This window comes from Euprymna scolopes, chromosome 46 (assembly GCF_053919585.1).
Source record: "Euprymna scolopes isolate OS-2025 chromosome 46, ASM5391958v1, whole genome shotgun sequence".
Classification (NCBI taxonomy): Eukaryota; Metazoa; Mollusca; class Cephalopoda; order Sepiida; family Sepiolidae; genus Euprymna; species Euprymna scolopes.
Window position 1 is genome coordinate 31,124,906 of NC_136527.1, and position 26,503 is coordinate 31,151,408.

A 26,503-nucleotide genomic window follows, 5' to 3' on the forward strand; every position below is an offset into this window, starting at 1 on the left:
ATAAATTGAATAAGATTATAAAAATAATTAGAAATATAAATTGAATAAGATTATAAAAATAATTAGAAATGTAAATTGAATAAGATTATAAAAATAGTCAGAAATATAAATTGAATAAGATTATAAAAATAATTAGAAATATAAATTGAATAAGATTAAAAAATAATTAGAAATATAAATTGAATAAGATTATAAAATAATTAGAAATATAAATTGAATAAGATTATAAAAATAATTAGAAATATAAATTGAATAAGACTATAAAAATAATTAGAAATATAAATTGAATAAGATTATAAAAATAATTAGAAATATAAATTGAATAAGATTATAAAATAATTAGAAATATAAATGGAATAAGACTATAAAAATAATTAGAAATATAAATTGAATAAGATTATAAAAATAAGTCGAAATATAAATTGAATAAGATTATAAAAATAATTAGAAATATAAATTGAATAAGATTATACAAATAATTAGAAATATAAATTGAATAAGATTATAAAATAATTAGAAATATAAATGGAATAAGATTATAAAAATAATAAGAAATATAAATTGAATAAGATTATAAAAATAATTAGAAATATAAATTGAATAAGATTATAAAAATAATTAGAAATATAAATTGAATAAGATTATTAAAATAATTAGAAATATAAATTGAATAAGATTATAAAATAATTAGAAATATAAAGTGAATAAGATTATAAAAATAATTAGAAATATAAATTGAATAAGATTATAAAATAATTAGAAATATAAATTGAATAAGATTATAAAAATAATTAGAAATATAAATTGAATAAGATTATAAAAATAATTAGAAATATAAATTGAATAAGATTATAAAAATAATTAGAAATATAAATTGAATAAGATTATAAAAATTATTAGAAATATAAATTGAATAAGATTATAAAAATAATTAGAAATGTAAATTGAATAAGATTATAAAAATAGTCAGAAATATAAATTGAATAAGATTATAAAAATAATTAGAAATATAAATTGAATAAGATTAAAAAATAATTAGAAATATAAATATAATAAGATTATAAAAAAATTAGAAATATAAATTGAATAAGATTACAAAAATAATTAGAAATATAAATTGAATAAGACTATAAAAATAATTAGAAATATAAATTGAATAAGATTATAAAAATAATTAGAAATATAAATTGAATAAGATTATAAAATAATTAGAAATATAAATGGAATAAGACTATAAAAATAATTAGAAATATAAATTGAATAAGATTATAAAAATAATTCGAAATATAAATTGAATACGATTATAAAAATAATGCGAAATATAAATTGAATAAGATTATACAAATAATTAGAAATATAAATTGAATAAGATTATAAAATAATTAGAAATATAAATTGAATAAGATTATAAAAATAATTAGAAATATAAATTGAATAAGACTATAAAAATAATTAGAAATATAAATTGAATAAGATTATACAAATAATTAGAAATATAAATTGAATAAGATTATAAAAATAATTAGAAATATAAATTGAATAAGATTATAAAAATAATTAGAAATATAAATTGAATAAGATTATAAAAATAATTAGAAATATAAATTGAATAAGATTAAAAAATAATTAGAAATATAAATTGAATAAGATTATAAAATAATTAGAAATATAAATTGAATAAGATTATAAAAATAATTAGAAATATAAATTGAATAAGACTATAAAAATAATTAGAAATATAAATTGAATAAGATTATAAAATAATTAGAAATATAAATTGAATAAGATTATAAAAATAATTAGAAATATAAATTGAATAAGACTATAAAAATAATTAGAAATATAAATTGAATAAGATTATAAAAATAATGCGAAATATAAATTGAATAAGATTATACAAATAATTAGAAATATAAATTGAATAAGATTATAAACTAATTAGAAATATAAATTGAATAAGATTATAAAAATAATTAGAAATATAAATTGAATAAGACTATAAAAATAGTTAGAAATATAAATTGAATAAGATTATAAAAATAATTAGAAATATAAATTGAATAAGACTATAAAAATAATTAGAAATATAAATTGAATTAGATTATAAAAATAATTCGAAATATAAATTGAATAAGATTAAAAAATAATTAGAAATATAAATTGAATAAGATTATAAAATAATTAGAAATATAAATTGAATAAGATTATAAAAATAATTAGAAATATAAATTGAATAAGATTATAAAAATAATTAGAAATATAAATTGAATAAGATTATAAAAATAATTAGAAATATAAATTGAATAAGATTATAACAATAATTAGAAATATAAATTGAATAAGATTATGAAAATAATTCGAAATATAAATTGAATAAGATTATAAAATAATTAGAAATATAAATTGAATAAGATTATAAAAATAATTAGAAATATAAATTGAATAAGATTATAAAAATAATTAGAAATATAAATTGAATAAGATTATAAAAATAATTAGAAATATAAATTGAATAAGATTATAAAATAATTAGAAATATAAATTGAATAAGATTATAAAAATAATTAGAAATATAAATTGAATAAGATTATAAAAATAATTAGAAATATAAATTGAATAAGATTATAAAAATAATTAGAAATATAAATTGAATAAGATTATACAAATAATTAGAAATATAAATTGAATAAGATTATAAAATAATTAGAAATATAAATGGAATAAGATTATAAAAATAATAAGAAATATAAATTGAATAAGATTATAAAAATAATTAGAAATATAAATTGAATAAGATTATAAAAATAATTAGAAATATAAATTGAATAAGATTATTAAAATAATTAGAAATATAAATTGAATAAGATTATAAAATAATTAGAAATATAAAGTGAATAAGATTATAAAAATAATTAGAAATATAAATTGAATAAGATTATAAAATAATTAGAAATATAAATTGAATAAGATTATAAAAGTAATTAGAAATATAAATTGAATAAGATTATAAAAATAATTAGAAATATAAATTGAATAAGATTATAAAAATAATTCGAAATATAAATTGAATAAGATTATAAAAATAATTAGAAATATAAATTGAATAAGATTATAAAAATAATTAGAAATATAAATTGAATAAGATTATAAAAATAATTAGAAATATAAATTGAAAAAGATTATAAAATAATTAGAAATATAAATTGAATAAGATTATAAAAATAATTTGAAATATAAATTGAATAAGATTATAAAAATAATTAGAAATATAAATTGAATAAGATTATAAAAATAATTCGAAATATAAATTGAATAAGATTATAAAAATAATTAGAAATATAAATTGAATAAGATTATAAAAATAATTAGAAATATAAATTGAATAAGATTATAAAATAATTAGAAATATAAATTGAATAAGACTATAAAATAATTAGAAATATAAATTGAATAAGATTATAAAAATAATTAGAAATGTAAATTGAATAAGATTATAAAAATAGTTAGAAATATAAATTGAATAAGATTATAAAAATAATTAGAAATATAAATTGAATAAGATTAAAAAATAATTAGAAATATAAATTGAATAAGATTATGAAATAATTAGAAATATAAATTGAATAAGATTATAAAAATAATTAGAAATATAAATTGAATAAGACTATAAAAATAATTAGAAATATAAATTGAATAAGGTTATAAAAATAATTCGAAATATAAATTGAATAAGATTAAAAAATATTTAGAAATATAAATTGAATAAGATTATAAAATAATTAGAAATATAAATTGAATAAGATTATAAAAATAATTAGAAATATAAATTGAATAAGACTATAAAAATAATTAGAAATATAAATTGAATAAGATTATAAAAATAATTAGAAATATAAATTGAATAAGATTATAAAAATAATTAGAAATATAAATTGAATAAGATTATACAAATAATTAGAAATATAAATTGAATAAGATTATAAAAATAGTTAGAAATATAAATTGAATAAGATTATAAAAATAATTAGAAATATAAATTTAATAAGATTAAAAAATAATTAGAAATATAAATTGAATAAGATTATAAAAATAATTAGAAATATAAATTGAATAAGATTATAAAAATAATTAGAAAATTAAATTGAATAAGACTAAAAAAATAATTAGAAATATAAATTGAATAAGATTATAAAATAATTAGAAATATAAATTGAATAAGGTTATAAAAATAATTAGAAATATAAATTGAATAAGACTATAAAAATAATTAGAAATATAAATTGAATACGATTAACAAAATAATGCGAAATATAAATTGAATAAGATTATACAAATAATTAGAAATATAAATTGAATAAGATTATAAAATAATTAGAAATATAAATTGAATAAGATTATAAAAATAATTAGAAAAATAAATTGAATAAGACTATAAAAATAATTAGAAATATAAATTGAATAAGATTATACAAATAATTAGAAATATAAATTGAATAAGATTATAAAAATAATTAGAAATATAAATTGAATAAGATTATAAAAATAATTAGAAATATAAATTGAATAAGATTATAAAAATAATTAGAAATATAAATTGAATAAGATTAAAAAATAATTAGAAATATAAATTGAATAAGATTATAAAATAATTAGAAATATAAATTGAATAAGATTATAAAAATAATTAGAAATATAAATTGAATAAGACTATAAAAATAATTAGAAATATAAATTGAATAAGATTATAAAAATAATTAGAAATATAAATTGAATAAGATTATAAAAATAATTAGAAATATAAATTGAATAAGATTATACAAATAATTAGAAATATAAATTGAATAAGATTATAAAAATAGTTAGAAATATAAATTGAATAAGATTATAAAAATAATTAGAAATATAAATTGAATAAGATTAAAAAATAATTAGAAATATAAATTGAATAAGATTATAAAAAAAATTAGAAATATAAATTGAATAAGATTATAAAAATAATTAGAAATATAAATTGAATAAGATTTAAAAATAATTCGAAATATAAATTGAATAAGATTATAAAAATAATTAGAAATATAAATTTAATAAGATTATAAAAATAATTAGAAATATAAATTGAATAAGATTATAAAAATAATTAGAAATATAAATTGAATAAGATTATACAAATAATTAGAAATACAAATTGAATAAGATTATAAAAATAATTAGAAATATAAATTGAATAAGATTTAAAAATAATTCGAAATATAAATTGAATAAGATTATAAAAATAATTAGAAATATAAATTTAATAAGATTATAAAAATAATTAGAAATATAAATTGAATTAGATTATAAAAATAATTAGAAATATAAATTGAATAAGATTATAAAAATAATTAGAAATATAAATTGAATAAGATTATAAAAATAATTAGAAATATAAATTGAATAAGACTATAAAAATAATTAGAAATATAAATTGAATAAGATTATAAAAATAATTAGAAATATAAATTGAATAAGATTATACAAATAATTAGAAATACAATTTGAATAAGATTATAAAAATAATTAGAAATATAAATTGAATAAGATTTAAAAATAATTCGAAATATAAATTGAATAAGATTATAAAAATAATTAGAAATATAAATTTAATAAGATTATAAAAATAATTAGAAATATAAATTGAATTAGATTATAAAAATAATTAGAAATATAAATTGAATAAGACTATAAAAATAATTAGAAATATAAATTGAATAAGATTATAAAATAATTAGAAATATAAATTGAATAAGATTATAAAAATAATTAGAAATATAAATTGAATAAGACTATAAAAATAATTAGAAATATAAATTGAATAAGATTATAAATATAATGCGAAATATAAATTGAATAAGATTATACAAATAATTAGAAATATAAATTGAATAAGATTATAAAATAATTAGAAATATAAATTGAATAAGATTATAAAAATAATTAGAAATATAAATTGAATAAGACTATAAAAATAATTAGAAATATAAATTGAATAAGATTATAAAAATAATTAGAAATATAAATTGAATAAGATTATAACAATAATTAGAAATATAAATTGAATAAGATTATAAAAATAATTAGAAATATAAATTGACCAAGATTATAAAAATAATTAGAAATATAAATTGAATAAGATTATAAAAATAATTAGAAATATAAATTGAATAAGATTATAAAAATAATTAGAAATATAAATTGAATAAGATTTAAAAATAATTCGAAATATAAATTGAATAAGATTATAAAAATAATTAGAAATATAAATTTAATAAGATTATAAAAATAATTAGAAATATAAATTGAATAAGATTATAAAAATAATTAGAAATATAAATTGAATAAGATTATACAAATAATTAGAAATACAAATTGAATAAGATTATAAAAATAATTAGAAATATAAATTGAATAAGATTTAAAAATAATTCGAAATATAAATTGAATAAGATTATAAAAATAATTAGAAATATAAATTTAATAAGATTATAAAAATAATTAGAAATATAAATTGAATTAGATTATAAAAATAATTAGAAATATAATTTGAATAAGATTATAAAAATAATTAGAAATATAAATTGAATAAGATTATAAAAATAATTAGAAATATAAATTGAATAAGACTATAAAAATAATTAGAAATATAAATTGAATAAGATTATAAAATAATTAGAAATATAAATTGAATAAGATTATAAAAATAATTAGAAATATAAATTGAATAAGACTATAAAAATAATTAGAAATATAAATTGAATAAGATTATAAAAATAATTAGAAATGTAAATTGAATAAGATTATAAAAATAGTTAGAAATATAAATTGAATAAGATTATAAAAATAATTAGAAATATAAATTGAATAAGATTAAAAAATAATTAGAAATATAAATTGAATAAGATTATAAAATAATTAGAAATATAAATTGAATAAGATTATAAAAATAATTAGAAATATAAATTGAATATGACTATAAAAATAATTAGAAATATAAATTGAATAAGGTTATAAAAATAATTCGAAATATAAATTGAATAAGATTATAAAAATAATTAGAAATATAAATTGAATAAGATTATACAAATAATTAGAAATATAAATTGAATAAGATTATAAAAATAGTTAAAAATATAAATTGAATAAGATTATAAAAACAATTAGAAATATAAATTGAATAAGATTAAAAAATAATTAGAAATATAAATTGAATAAGATTATAAAAATAATTAGAAATATAAATTGAATAAGATTATAAAAATAATTAGAAATTTAAATTGAATAAGACTATAAAAATAATTAGAAATATAAATTGAATAAGATTAAAAAATAATTAGAAATATAAATTGAATAAGATTATACAAATAATTAGAAATATAAATTGAATAAGATTATAAAAATAATTAGAAATATAAATTGAATAAGATTATAAAAATAATTAGAAATATAAATTGAATAAGATTTAAAAATAATTCGAAATATAAATTGAATAAGATTATAAAAATAATTAGAAATATAAATTTAATAAGATTATAAAAATAATTAGAAATATAAATTGAATAAGATTATAAAAATAATTAGAAATATAAATTGAATAAGATTATACAAATAATTAGAAATACAAATTGAATAAGATTATAAAAATAATTAGAAATATAAATTGAATAAGATTTAAAAATAATTAGAAATATAAATTTAATAAGATTAAAAAATAATTAGAAATATAAATTGAATAAGATTATAAAAATAATTAGAAATATAAATTGAATAAGACTATAAAAATAATTAGAAATATAAATTGAATAAGGTTATAAAAATAATTCGAAATATAAATTGAATAAGATTAAAAAATATTTAGAAATATAAATTGAATAAGATTATAAAATAATTAGAAATATAAATTGAATAAGATTATAAAAATAATTAGAAATATAAATTGAATAAGACTATAAAAATAATTAGAAATATAAATTGAATAAGATTATAAAAATAATTAGAAATATAAATTGAATAAGATTATAAAAATAATTAGAAATATAAATTGAATAAGATTATACAAATAATTAGAAATATAAATTGAATAAGATTATAAAAATAGTTAGAAATATAAATTGAATAAGATTATAAAAATAATTAGAAATATAAATTTAATAAGATTAAAAAATAATTAGAAATATAAATTGAATAAGATTATAAAAATAATTAGAAATATAAATTGAATAAGATTATAAAAATAATTAGAAAATTAAATTGAATAAGACTAAAAAAATAATTAGAAATATAAATTGAATAAGATTATAAAATAATTAGAAATATAAATTGAATAAGGTTATAAAAATAATTAGAAATATAAATTGAATAAGACTATAAAAATAATTAGAAATATAAATTGAATACGATAAACAAAATAATGCGAAATATAAATTGAATAAGATTATACAAATAATTAGAAATATAAATTGAATAAGATTATAAAATAATTAGAAATATAAATTGAATAAGATTATAAAAATAATTAGAAAAATAAATTGAATAAGACTATAAAAATAATTAGAAATATAAATTGAATAAGATTATACAAATAATTAGAAATATAAATTGAATAAGATTATAAAAATAATTAGAAATATAAATTGAATAAGATTATAAAAATAATTAGAAATATAAATTGAATAAGATTATAAAAATAATTAGAAATATAAATTGAATAAGATTAAAAAATAATTAGAAATATAAATTGAATAAGATTATAAAATAATTAGAAATATAAATTGAATAAGATTATAAAAATAATTAGAAATATAAATTGAATAAGACTATAAAAATAATTAGAAATATAAATTGAATAAGATTATAAAAATAATTAGAAATATAAATTGAATAAGATTATAAAAATAATTAGAAATATAAATTGAATAAGATTATACAAATAATTAGAAATATAAATTGAATAAGATTATAAAAATAGTTAGAAATATAAATTGAATAAGATTATAAAAATAATTAGAAATATAAATTGAATAAGATTAAAAAATAATTAGAAATATAAATTGAATAAGATTATAAAAAAAATTAGAAATATAAATTTAATAAGATTATAAAAATAATTAGAAATATAAATTGAATAAGATTTAAAAATAATTCGAAATATAAATTGAATAAGATTATAAAAATAATTAGAAATATAAATTTAATAAGATTATAAAAATAATTAGAAATATAAATTGAATAAGATTATAAAAATAATTAGAAATATAAATTGAATAAGATTATACAAATAATTAGAAATACAAATTGAATAAGATTATAAAAATAATTAGAAATATAAATTGAATAAGATTTAAAAATAATTCGAAATATAAATTGAATAAGATTATAAAAATAATTAGAAATATAAATTTAATAAGATTATAAAAATAATTAGAAATATAAATTGAATTAGATTATAAAAATAATTAGAAATATAAATTGAATAAGATTATAAAAATAATTAGAAATATAAATTGAATAAGATTATAAAAATAATTAGAAATATAAATTGAATAAGACTATAAAAATAATTAGAAATATAAATTGAATAAGATTATAAAAATAATTAGAAATATAAATTGAATAAGATTATACAAATAATTAGAAATACAATTTGAATAAGATTATAAAAATAATTAGAAATATAAATTGAATAAGATTTAAAAATAATTCGAAATATAAATTGAATAAGATTATAAAAATAATTAGAAATATAAATTTAATAAGATTATAAAAATAATTAGAAATATAAATTGAATTAGATTATAAAAATAATTAGAAATATAAATTGAATAAGACTATAAAAATAATTAGAAATATAAATTGAATAAGATTATAAAATAATTAGAAATATAAATTGAATAAGATTATAAAAATAATTAGAAATATAAATTGAATAAGACTATAAAAATAATTAGAAATATAAATTGAATAAGATTATAAAAATAATGCGAAATATAAATTGAATAAGATTATACAAATAATTAGAAATATAAATTGAATAAGATTATAAAATAATTAGAAATATAAATTGAATAAGATTATAAAAATAATTAGAAATATAAATTGAATAAGACTATAAAAATAATTAGAAATATAAATTGAATAAGATTATAAAAATAATTAGAAATATAAATTGAATAAGATTATAACAATAATTAGAAATATAAATTGAATAAGATTATAAAAATAATTAGAAATATAAATTGAACAAGATTATAAAAATAATTAGAAATATAAATTGAATAAGATTATAAAAATAATTAGAAATATAAATTGAATAAGATTATAAAAATAATTAGAAATATAATTTGAATAAGATTATAAAAATAATTAGAAATATAAATTGAATAAGATTATAAAAATAATTAGAAATATAAATTGAATAAGACTATAAAAATAATTAGAAATATAAATTGAATAAGATTATAAAATAATTAGAAATATAAATTGAATAAGATTATAAAAATAATTAGAAATATAAATTGAATAAGACTATAAAAATAATTAGAAATATAAATTGAATAAGATTATAAAAATAATTAGAAATGTAAATTGAATAAGATTATAAAAATAGTTAGAAATATAAATTGAATAAGATTATAAAAATAATTAGAAATATAAATTGAATAAGATTAAAAAATAATTAGAAATATAAATTGAATAAGATTATAAAATAATTAGAAATATAAATTGAATAAGATTATAAAAATAATTAGAAATATAAATTGAATATGACTATAAAAATAATTAGAAATATAAATTGAATAAGGTTATAAAAATAATTCGAAATATAAATTGAATAAGATTATAAAAATAATTAGAAATATAAATTGAATAAGATTATACAAATAATTAGAAATATAAATTGAATAAGATTATAAAAATAGTTAAAAATATAAATTGAATAAGATTATAAAAACAATTAGAAATATAAATTGAATAAGATTAAAAAATAATTAGAAATATAAATTGAATAAGATTATAAAAATAATTAGAAATATAAATTGAATAAGATTATAAAAATAATTAGAAATTTAAATTGAATAAGACTATAAAAATAATTAGAAATATAAATTGAATAAGATTAAAAAATAATTAGAAATATAAATTGAATAAGATTATACAAATAATTAGAAATATAAATTGAATAAGATTATAAAAATAATTAGAAATATAAATTGAATAAGATTATAAAAATAATTAGAAATATAAATTGAATAAGATTTAAAAATAATTCGAAATATAAATTGAATAAGATTATAAAAATAATTAGAAATATAAATTTAATAAGATTATAAAAATAATTAGAAATATAAATTGAATAAGATTATAAAAATAATTAGAAATATAAATTGAATAAGATTATACAAATAATTAGAAATACAAATTGAATAAGATTATAAAAATAATTAGAAATATAAATTGAATAAGATTTAAAAATAATTAGAAATATAAATTGAATAAGATTATAAAAATAATTAGAAATATAAATTTAATAAGACTATAAAAATAATTAGAAATATAAATTGAATAAGATTATAAAAATAATTAGAAATGTAAATTGAATAAGATTATAAAAATAGTTAGAAATATAAATTGAATAAGATTATACAGATAATTAGAAATATAAATTGAATAAGATTATAAAAATAATTAGAAATTTAAATTTAATAAGACTATAAAAATAATTAGAAATATAAATTGAATAAGATTATAAAATAATTAGAAATATAAATTGAATAAGATTATAAAAATAATTAGAAATATAAATTGAATAAGACTATAAAAATAATTAGAAATATAAATTGAATAAGATTATAAAAATAATGCGAAATATAAATTGAATAATATTATACAAATAATTAGAAATATAAATTGAATAAGATTATAAAATAATTAGAAATATAAATTGAATAAGATTATAAAAATAATTAGAAATAAAAATTGAATAAGATTATAAAATAATTAGAAATATAAATTGAATAAGATTATAAAAATAATTAGAAATATAAATTGAATAAGATTATAAAAATAATTAGAAATATAAATTGAATAAGATTATAAAAATAATTAGAAATATAAATTGAATAAGATTATAAAAATAATTAGAAATATAAATTGAATAAGATTAAAAAATAATTAGAAATATAAATTGAATAAGATTATAAAATAATTAGACATATAAATTGAATAAGATTATAAAAATAATTAGAAATATAAATTGAATAAGACTATAAAAATAATTAGAAATATAAATTGAATAAGGTTATAAAAATAATTCGAAATATAAATTGAATAAGATTAAAAAATAATTAGAAATATAAATTGAATAAGATTATAAAATAATTAGAAATATAAATTGAATAAGATTCTAAAAATAATTAGAAATATAAATTGAATAAGACTATAAAAATAATTAGAAATATAAATTGAATAAGATTATAAAAATAATTAGAAATATAAATTGAATAAGATTATAAAAATAATTAGAAATATAAATTGAATAAGATTATACAAATAATTAGAAATATAAATTGAATAAGATTATAAAATAATTAGAAATATAAATGGAATAAGATTATAAAAATAATACGAAATATAAATTGAATAAGATTATAAAAATAATTAGAAATATAAATTGAATAAGATTATAAAAATAATTAGAAATATAAATTGAATAAGATTATTAAAATAATTAGAAATATAAATTGAATAAGATTATAAAATAATTAGAAATATAAAGTGAATAAGATTATAAAAATAATTAGAAATATAAATTGAATAAGATTATAAAATAATTAGAAATATAAATTGAATAAGATTATAAAAATAATTAGAAATATAAATTGAATAAGATTATAAAAATAATTAGAAATATAAATTGAATAAGATTATAAAAATAATTAGAAATATAAATTGAATAAGATTATAAAAATAATTAGAAATATAAATTGAATAAGATTATAAAAATAATTAGAAATGTAAATTGAATAAGATTATAAAAATAGTCAGAAATATAAATTGAATAAGATTATAAAAATAATTAGAAATATAAATTGAATAAGATTAAAAAATAATTAGAAATATAAATTGAATAAGATTATAAAATAATTAGAAATATAAATTGAATAAGATTATAAAAATAATTAGAAATATAAATTGAATAAGACTATAAAAATAATTAGAAATATAAATTGAATAAGATTATAAAAATAATTAGAAATATAAATTGAATAAGATTATAAAATAATTAGAAATATAAATGGAAAAAGACTATAAAAATAATTAGAAATATAAATTGAATAAGATTATAAAAATAATTCGAAATATAAATTGAATAAGATTATAAAAATAATTAGAAATATAAATTGAATAAGATTATAAAAATAATTAGAAATATAAATTGAAAAAGATTATAAAATAATTAGAAATATAAATTGAATAAGATTATAAAAATAATTTGAAATATAAATTGAATAAGATTATAAAAATAATTAGAAATATAAATTGAATAAGATTATAAAAATAATTCGAAATATAAATTGAATAAGATTATACAAATAATTAGAAATATAAATTGAATAAGATTATAAAAATAGTTAGAAATATAAATTGAATAAGATTATAAAAATAATTAGAAATATAAATTTAATAAGATTAAAAAATAATTAGAAATATAAATTGAATAAGATTATAAAAATAATTAGAAATATAAATTGAATAAGATTATAAAAATAATTAGAAAATTAAATTGAATAAGACTAAAAAAATAATTAGAAATATAAATTGAATAAGATTATAAAATAATTAGAAATATAAATTGAATAAGGTTATAAAAATAATTAGAAATATAAATTGAATAAGACTATAAAAATAATTAGAAATATAAATTGAATACGATTAACAAAATAATGCGAAATATAAATTGAATAAGATTATACAAATAATTAGAAATATAAATTGAATAAGATTATAAAATAATTAGAAATATAAATTGAATAAGATTATAAAAATAATTAGAAAAATAAATTGAATAAGACTATAAAAATAATTAGAAATATAAATTGAATAAAATTATACAAATAATTAGACATATAAATTGAATAAGATTATAAAAATAATTAGAAATATAAATTGAATAAGATTATAAAAATAATTAGAAATATAAATTGAATAAGATTATAAAAATAATTAGAAATATAAATTGAATAAGATTAAAAAATAATTAGAAATATAAATTGAATAAGATTATAAAATAATTAGAAATATAAATTGAATAAGATTATAAAAATAATTAGAAATATAAATTGAATAAGACTATAAAAATAATTAGAAATATAAATTGAATAAGATTATAAAAATAATTAGAAATATAAATTGAATAAGATTATAAAAATAATTAGAAATATAAATTGAATAAGATTATACAAATAATTAGAAATATAAATTGAATAAGATTATAAAAATAGTTAGAAATATAAATTGAATAAGATTATAAAAATAATTAGAAATATAAATTGAATAAGATTAAAAAATAATTAGAAATATAAATTGAATAAGATTATAAAAAAAATTAGAAATATAAATTGAATAAGATTATAAAAATAATTAGAAATATAAATTGAATAAGATTTAAAAATAATTCGAAATATAAATTGAATAAGATTATAAAAATAATTAGAAATATAAATTTAATAAGATTATAAAATAATTAGAAATATAAATTGAATAAGATTATAAAAATAATTAGAAATATAAATTGAATAAGATTATACAAATAATTAGAAATACAAATTGAATAAGATTATAAAAATAATTAGAAATATAAATTGAATAAGATTTAAAAATAATTCGAAATATAAATTGAATAAGATTATAAAAATAATTAGAAATATAAATTTAATAAGATTATAAAAATAATTAGAAATATAAATTGAATTAGATTATAAAAATAATTAGAAATATAAATTGAATAAGATTATAAAAATAATTAGAAATATAAATTGAATAAGATTATAAAAATAATTAGAAATATAAATTGAATAAGACTATAAAAAAATTAGAAATATAAATTGAATAAGATTATAAAAATAATTAGAAATATAAATTGAATAAGATTATACAAATAATTAGAAATACAATTTGAATAAGATTATAAAAATAATTAGAAATATAAATTGAATAAGATTTAAAAATAATTCGAAATATAAATTGAATAAGATTATAAAAATAATTAGAAATATAAATTTAATAAGATTATAAAAATAATTAGAAATATAAATTGAATTAGATTATAAAAATAATTAGAAATATAAATTGAATAAGACTATAAAAATAATTAGAAATATAAATTGAATAAGATTATAAAATAATTAGAAATATAAATTGAATAAGATTATAAAAATAATTAGAAATATAAATTGAATAAGACTATAAAAATAATTAGAAATATAAATTGAATAAGATTATAAAAATAATGCGAAATATAAATTGAATAAGATTATACAAATAATTAGAAATATAAATTGAATAAGATTATAAACTAATTAGAAATATAAATTGAATAAGATTATAAAAATAATTAGAAATATAAATTGAATAAGACTATAAAAATAATTAGAAATATAAATTGAATAAGATTATAAAAATAATTAGAAATATAAATTGAATAAGATTATAACAATAATTAGAAATATAAATTGAATAAGATTATAAAAATAATTAGAAATATAAATTGAACAAGATTATAAAAATAATTAGAAATATAAATTGAATAAGATTATAAAAATAATTAGAAATATAAATTGAATAAGATTATAAAAATAATTAGAAATATAAATTGAATAAGATTTAAAAATAATTCGAAATATAAATTGAATAAGATTATAAAAATAATTAGAAATATAAATTTAATAAGATTATAAAAATAATTAGAAATATAAATTGAATAAGATTATAAAAATAATTAGAAATATAAATTGAATAAGATTATACAAATAATTAGAAATACAAATTGAATAAGATTATAAAAATAATTAGAAATATAAATTGAATAAGATTTAAAAATAATTCGAAATATAAATTGAATAAGATTATAAAAATAATTAGAAATATAAATTTAATAAGATTATAAAAATAATTAGAAATATAAATTGAATTAGATTATAAAAATAATTAGAAATATAATTTGAATAAGATTATAAAAATAATTAGAAATATAAATTGAATAAGATTATAAAAATAATTAGAAATATAAATTGAATAAGACTATAAAAATAATTAGAAATATAAATTGAATAAGATTATAAAATAATTAGAAATATAAATTGAATAAGATTATAAAAATAATTAGAAATATAAATTGAATAAGACTATAAAAATAATTAGAAATATAAATTGAATAAGATTATAAAAATAATTAGAAATGTAAATTGAATAAGATTATAAAAATAGTTAGAAATATAAATTGAATAAGATTATAAAAATAATTAGAAATATAAATTGAATAAGATTAAAAAATAATTAGAAATATAAATTGAATAAGATTATAAAATAATTAGAAATATAAATTGAATAAGATTATAAAAATAATTAGAAATATAAATTGAATATGACTATAAAAATAATTAGAAATATAAATTGAATAAGATTATAAAAATAATTCGAAATATAAATTGAATAAGATTATAAAAATAATTAGAAATATAAATTGAATAAGATTATACAAATAATTAGAAATATAAATTGAATAAGATTATAAAAATAGTTAGAAATATAAATTGAATAAGATTATAAAAACAATTAGAAATATAAATTGAATAAGATTAAAAAATAATTAGAAATATAAATTGAATAAGATTATAAAAATAATTAGAAATATAAATTGAATAAGATTATAAAAATAATTAGAAATTTAAATTGAATAAGACTATAAAAATAATTAGAAATATAAATTGAATAAGATTAAAAAATAATTAGAAATATAAATTGAATAAGATTATACAAATAATTAGAAATATAAATTGAATAAGATTATAAAAATAATTAGAAATATAAATTGAATAAGATTATAAAAATAATTAGAAATATAAATTGAATAAGATTTAAAAATAATTCGAAATATAAATTGAATAAGATTATAAAAATAATTAGAAATATAAATTTAATAAGATTATAAAAATAATTAGAAATATAAATTGAATAAGATTATAAAAATAATTAGAAATATAAATTGAATAAGATTATACAAATAATTAGAAATACAAATTGAATAAGATTATAAAAATAATTAGAAATATAAATTGAATAAGATTTAAAAATAATTAGAAATATAAATTGAATAAGATTATAAAAATAATTAGAAATATAAATTTAATAAGACTATAAAAATAATTAGAAATATAAATTGAATAAGATTATAAAAATAATTAGAAATGTAAATTGAATAAGATTATAAAAATAGTTAGAAATATAAATTGAATAAGATTATACAAATAATTAGAAATATAAATTGAATAAGATTATAAAAATAATTAGAAATTTAAATTTAATAAGACTATAAAAATAATTAGAAATATAAATTGAATAAGATTATAAAATAATTAGAAATATAAATTGAATAAGATTATAAAAATAATTAGAAATATAAATTGAATAAGACTATAAAAATAATTAGAAATATAAATTGAATAAGATTATAAAAATAATGCGAAATATAAATTGAATAATATTATACAAATAATTAGAAATATAAATTGAATAAGATTATAAAATAATTAGAAATATAAATTGAATAAGATTATAAAAATAATTAGAAATAAAAATTGAATAAGATTATAAAATAATTAGAAATATAAATTGAATAAGATTATAAAAATAATTAGAAATATAAATTGAATAAGATTATAAAAATAATAAGAAATATAAATTGAATAAGATTATAAAAATAATTAGAAATATAAATTGAATAAGATTATAAAAATAATTAGAAATATAAATTGAATAAGATTAAAAAATAATTAGAAATATAAATTGAATAAGATTATAAAATAATTAGAAATATAAATTGAATAAGATTATAAAAATAATTAGAAATATAAATTGAATAAGACTATAAAAATAATTAGAAATATAAATTGAATAAGGTTATAAAAATAATTCGAAATATAAATTGAATAAGATTAAAAAATAATTAGAAATATAAATTGAATAAGATTATAAAATAATTAGAAATATAAATTGAATAAGATTCTAAAAATAATTAGAAATATAAATTGAATAAGACTATAAAAATAATTAGAAATATAAATTGAATAAGATTATAAAAATAATTAGAAATATAAATTGAATAAGATTATAAAAATAATTAGAAATATAAATTGAATAAGATTATACAAATAATTAGAAATATAAATTGAATAAGATTATAAAAATAGTTAGAAATATAAATTGAATAAGATTATAAAAATAATTAGAAATATAAACTGAATAAGATTAAAAAATAATTAGAAGTATAAATTGAATAAGATTATAAAAATAATTAGAAATTTAAATTGAATAAGATTATAAAAATAATTAGAAATTTAAATTGAATAAGACTATAAAAATAATTAGAAATATAAATTGAATAAGATTATAAAATAATTAGAAATATAAATTGAATAAGATTATAAAAATAATTAAAAATCTAAATTGAATAAGACTATAAAAATAATTAGAAATATAAATTGAATAAGATTATACAAATAATTAGAAATATAAATTGCATAAAATTATAAAATAATTAGACATATAAATTGAATAAGATTATAAAAATAATTAGAAATATAAATTGAATAAGACTATAAAAATAGTTAGAAATATAAATTGAATAAGATTATAAAAATAATTAGAAATATAAATTGAATAAGACTATAAAAATAATTAGAAATATAAATTGAATTAGATTATAAAAATAATGCGAAATATAAATTGAATAAGATTATAAAAATAATTAGAAATATAAATTGAATAAGATTATAAAAATAATTAGAAATATAAATTGAATAAGATTATACAAATAATTAGAAATATAAATTGAATAAGATTATAAAAATAGTTAGAAATATAAATTGAATAAGATTATAAAAATAATTAGAAATATAAATTGAATAAGATTAAAAAATAATTAGAAATATAAATTGAATAAGATTATAAAAATAATTAGAAATATAAATTGAATAAGATTATAAAAATAATTAGAAAGTAAAATTTAATAAGACTATAAAAATAATTAGAAATATAAATTGAATAAGATTATAAAATAATTAGAAATATAAATTGAATAAGATTATAAAAATAATTAGAAATATAAATTGAATAAGACTATAAAAATAATTAGAAATATAAATTGAATAAGATTATAAAAATAATGCGAAATATAAATTGAATAAGATTATACAAATAATTAGCAATATAAATTGAATAAGATTATAAAATAATTAGAAATATAAATTGAATAAGATTATAAAAATAATTAGAAATATAAATTGAATAAGACTATAAAAATAATTAGAAATATAAATTGAATAAGATTATAAAAATAATTAGAAATATAAATTGAATAAGATTATAAAAATAATTAGAAATATAAATTGAATAAGATTATAAAAATAATTAGAAATATAAATTGAATAAGATTATAAAAATAATTAGAAATATAAATTGAATAAGATTAAAAAATAATTAGAAATATAAATTGAATAAGATTATAAAATAATTAGAAATATAAATTGAATAAGATTATAAAAATAATTAGAAATATAAATTGAATAAGACTATAAAAATAATTAGAAATATAAATTGAATAAGGTTATAAAAACAATTCGAAATATAAATTGAATAAGATTATAAAAATAGTTAGAAATATAAATTGAATAAGATTATAAAAATAATTAGAAATATAAATTTAATAAGATTAAAAAATAATTAGAAATATAAATTGAATAAGATTATAAAAATAATTAGAAATATAAATTGAATTAGATTATAAAAATAATTAGAAATTTAAATTGAATAAGACTATAAAAATAATTAGAAATATAAATTGAATAAGATTATAAAATAATTAGAAATATAAATTGAATAAGATTATAAAAATAATTAGAAATATAAATTGAATAAGACTATAAAAATAATTAGAAATATAAATTGAATAAGATTATAAAAATAATGCGAAATATAAATTGAATAAGATTATACAAATAATTAGAAATATAAATTGAATAAGATTATAAAATAATTAGAAATATAAATTGAATAAGATTATAAAAATAATTAGAAATATAAATTGAATAAGACTATAAAAATAATTAGAAATATAAATTGAATAAGATTATACAAATAATTAGAAATATAAATTGAATAAGATTATAAAAATAATTAGAAATATAAATTGAATAAGATTATAAAAATAATTAGAAATATAAATTGAATAAGATTATAAAAATAATTAGAAATATAAATTGAATAAGACTATAAAAATAATTAGAAATATAAATTGAATAAGATTATAAAAATAATGCGAAATATAAATTGAATAAGATTATACAAATAATTAGAAATATAAATTGAATAAGATTATACAAATAATTAGAAATATAAATTGAATAAGATTATAAAATAATTAGAAATATAAATTGAATAAGATTATAAAAATAATTAGAAATATAAATTGAATAAGACTATAAAAAAATTAGAAATATAAATTGAATAAGATTATACAAATAATTAGAAATATAAATTGAATAAGATTATAAAAATAATTAGAAATATAAATTGAATAAGATTATAAAAATAATTAGAAATATAAATTGAATAAGATTATAAAAATAATAAGAAATATAAATTGAATAAGATTAAAAAATAATTAGAAATATAAATTGAATAAGATTATAAAATAATTAGAAATATAAATTGAATAAGATTATAAAAATAATTAGAAATATAAATTGAATAAGACTATAAAAATAATTAGAAATATAAATTGAATAAGATTATAAAAATAATTAGAAATATAAATTGAATAAGATTATAAAAATAATTAGAAATATAAATTGAATAAGATTATACAAATAATTAGAAATATAAATTGAATAAGATTATAAAAATAGTTAGAAATATAAATTGAATAAGATTATAAAAATAATTAGAAATATAAATTGAATAAGATTAAAAAATAATTAGAAATATAAATTGAATAAGATTATAAAATAATTAGAAATATAAATTGAATAAGATTATAAAAATAATTAGAAATATAAATTGAATATGACTATAAAAATAATTAGAAATATAAATTGAATAAGATTATAAAAATAATTCGAAATATAAATTGAATAAGATTATAAAAATAATTAGAAATATAAATTGAATAAGATTATACAAATAATTAGAAATATAAATTGAATAAGATTATAAAAATAGTTAGAAATATAAATTGAATAAGATTATAAAAACAATTAGAAATATAAATTGAATAAGATTAAAAAATAATTAGAAATATAAATTGAATAAGATTATAAAAATAATTAGAAATATAAATTGAATAAGATTATAAACATAATTAGAAATTTAAATTGAATAAGACTATAAAAATAATTAGAAATATAAATTGAATAAGATTAAAAAATAATTAGAAATATAAATTGAATAAGATTATACAAATAATTAGAAATATAAATTGAATAAGATTATAAAAATAATTAGAAATATAAATTGAATAAGATTATAAAAATAATTAGAAATATAAATTGAATAAGATTTAAAAATAATTCGAAATATAAATTGAATAAGATTATAAAAATAATTAGAAATATAAATTTAATAAGATTATAAAAATAATTAGAAATATAAATTGAATAAGATTATAAAAATAATTAGAAATATAAATTGAATAAGATTATACAAATAATTAGAAATACAAATTGAATAAGATTATAAAAATAATTAGAAATATAAATTGAATAAGATTTAAAAATAATTAGAAATATAAATTGAATAAGATTATAAAAATAATTAGAAATATAAATTTAATAAGACTATAAAAATAATTAGAAATATAAATTGAATAAGATTATAAAAATAATTAGAAATGTAAATTGAATAAGATTATAAAAATAGTTAGAAATATAAATTGAATAAGATTATACAAATAATTAGAAATATAAATTGAATAAGATTATAAAAATAATTAGAAATTTAAATTTAATAAGACTATAAAAATAATTAGAAATATAAATTGAATAAGATTATAAAATAATTAGAAATATAAATTGAATAAGATTATAAAAATAATTAGAAATATAAATTGAATAAGACTATAAAAATAATTAGAAATATAAATTGAATAAGATTATAAAAATAATGCGAAATATAAATTGAATAATATTATACAAATAATTAGAAATATAAATTGAATAAGATTATAAAATAATTAGAAATATAAATTGAATAAGATTATAAAAATAATTAGAAATAAAAATTGAATAAGATTATAAAATAATTAGAAATATAAATTGAATAAGATTATAAAAATAATTAGAAATATAAATTGAATAAGATTATAAAAATAATTAGAAATATAAATTGAATAAGATTATAAAAATAATTAGAAATATAAATTGAATAAGATTATAAAAATAATTAGAAATATAAATTGAATAAGATTAAAAAATAATTAGAAATATAAATTGAATAAGATTATAAAATAATTAGAAATATAAATTGAATAAGATTATAAAAATAATTAGAAATATAAATTGAATAAGACTATAAAAATAATTAGAAATATAAATTGAATAAGGTTATAAAAATAATTCGAAATATAAATTGAATAAGATTAAAAAATAATTAGAAATATAAATTGAATAAGATTATAAAATAATTAGAAATATAAATTGAATAAGATTCTAAAAATAATTAGAAATATAAATTGAATAAGACTATAAAAATAATTAGAAATATAAATTGAATAAGATTATAAAAATAATTAGAAATATAAATTGAATAAGATTATAAAAATAATTAGAAATATAAATTGAATAAGATTATACAAATAATTAGAAATATAAATTGAATAAGATTATAAAAATAGTTAGAAATATAAATTGAATAAGATTATAAAAATAATTAGAAATATAAACTGAATAAGATTAAAAAATAATTAGAAGTATAAATTGAATAAGATTATAAAAATAATTAGAAATTTAAATTGAATAAGATTATAAAAATAATTAGAAATTTAAATTGAATAAGACTATAAAAATAATTAGAAATATAAATTGAATAAGATTATAAAATAATTAGAAATATAAATTGAATAAGATTATAAAAATAATTAAAAATCTAAATTGAATAAGACTATAAAAATAATTAGAAATATAAATTGAATAAGATTATACAAATAATTAGAAATATAAATTGCATAAGATTATAAAATAATTAGACATATAAATTGAATAAGATTATAAAAATAATTAGAAATATAAATTGAATAAGACTATAAAAATAGTTAGAAATATAAATTGAATAAGATTATAAAAATAATTAGAAATATAAATTGAATAAGACTATAAAAATAATTAGAAATATAAATTGAATTAGATTATAAAAATAATGCGAAATATAAATTGAATAAGATTATAAAAATAATTAGAAATATAAATTGAATAAGATTATAAAAATAATTAGAAATATAAATTGAATAAGATTATACAAATAATTAGAAATATAAATTGAATAAGATTATAAAAATAGTTAGAAATATAAATTGAATAAGATTATAAAAATAATTAGAAATATAAATTGAATAAGATTAAAAAATAATTAGAAATATAAATTGAATAAGATTATAAAAATAATTAGAAATATAAATTGAATAAGATTATAAAAATAATTAGAAAGTAAAATTTAATAAGACTATAAAAATAATTAGAAATATAAATTGAATAAGATTATAAAATAATTAGAAATATAAATTGAATAAGATTATAAAAATAATTAGAAATATAAATTGAATAAGACTATAAAAATAATTAGAAATATAAATTGAATAAGATTATAAAAATAATGCGAAATATAAATTGAATAAGATTATACAAATAATTAGCAATATAAATTGAATAAGATTATAAAATAATTAGAAATATAAATTGAATAAGATTATAAAAATAATTAGAAATATAAATTGAATAAGACTATAAAAATAATTAGAAATATAAATTGAATAAGATTATAAAAATAATTAGAAATATAAATTGAATAAGATTATAAAAATAATTAGAAATATAAATTGAATAAGATTATAAAAATAATTAGAAATATAAATTGAATAAGATTATAAAAATAATTAGAAATATAAATTGAATAAGATTAAAAAATAATTAGAAATATAAATTGAATAAGATTATAAAATAATTAGAAATATAAATTGAATAAGATTATAAAAATAATTAGAAATATAAATTGAATAAGACTATAAAAATAATTAGAAATATAAATTGAATAAGGTTATAAAAACAATTCGAAATATAAATTGAATAAGATTATAAAAATAGTTAGAAATATAAATTGAATAAGATTATAAAAATAATTAGAAATATAAATTTAATAAGATTAAAAAATAATTAGAAATATAAATTGAATAAGATTATAAAAATAATTAGAAATATAAATTGAATTAGATTATAAAAAAAATTAGAAATTTAAATTGAATAAGACTATAAAAATAATTAGAAATATAAATTGAATAAGATTATAAAATAATTAGAAATATAAATTGAATAAGATTATAAAAATAATTAGAAATATAAATTGAATAAGACTATAAAAATAATTAGAAATATAAATTGAATAAGATTATAAAAATAATGCGAAATATAAATTGAATAAGATTATACAAATAATTAGAAATATAAATTGAATAAGATTATAAAATAATTAGAAATATAAATTGAATAAGATTATAAAAATAATTAGAAATATAAATTGAATAAGACTATAAAAATAATTAGAAATATAAATTGAATAAGATTATACAAATAATTAGAAATATAAATTGAATAAGATTATAAAAATAATTAGAAATATAAATTGAATAAGATTATAAAAATAATTAGAAATATAAATTGAATAAGATTATAAAAATAATTAGAAATATAAATTGAATAAGACTATAAAAATAATTAGAAATATAAATTGAATAAGATTATAAAAATAATGCGAAATATAAATTGAATAAGATTATACAAATAATTAGAAATATAAATTGAATAAGATTATACAAATAATTAGAAATATAAATTGAATAAGATTATAAAATAATTAGAAATATAAATTGAATAAGATTATAAAAATAATTAGAAATATAAATTGAATAAGACTATAAAAAAATTAGAAATATAAATTGAATAAGATTATACAAATAATTAGAAATATAAATTGAATAAGATTATAAAAATAATTAGAAATATAAATTGAATAAGATTATAAAAATAATTAGAAATATAAATTGAATAAGATTATAAAAATAATAAGAAATATAAATTGAATAAGATTAAAAAATAATTAGAAATATAAATTGAATAAGATTATAAAATAATTAGAAATATAAATTGAATAAGATTATAAAAATAATTAGAAATATAAATTGAATAAGACTATAAAAATAATTAGAAATATAAATTGAATAAGATTATAAAAATAATTAGAAATATAAATTGAATAAGATTATAAAAATAATTAGAAATATAAATTGAATAAGATTATACAAATAATTAGAAATATAAATTGAATAAGATTATAAAAATAGTTAGAAATATAAATTGAATAAGATTATAAAAATAATTAGAAATATAAATTGAATAAGATTAAAAAATAATTAGAAATATAAATTGAATAAGATTATAAAAATAATTAGAAATATAAATTGAATAAGATTATAAAAATAATTAGATATTTAAATTGAATAAGACTATAAAAATAATTAGAAATATAAATTGAATAAGATTATAAAATAATTAGAAATATAAATTGAATAAGATTATAAAAATAATTAGAAATATAAATTGAATAACACTATAAAAATAATTAGAAATATAAATTGAATAAGATTATAAAAATAATGCGAAATATAAATTGAATAAGATTATACAAATAATTAGAAATATAAATTGAATAAGATTATAAACTAATTAGAAATATAAATTGAATAAGATTATAAAAATAATTAGAAATATAAATTGAATAAGACTATAAAAATAGTTAGAAATATAAATTGAATAAGATTATAAAAATAATTAGAAATATAAATTGAATAAGACTATAAAATAATTAGAAATATAAATTGAATTAGATTATAAAAATAATTCGAAATATAAATTGAATAAGATTAAAAAATAAT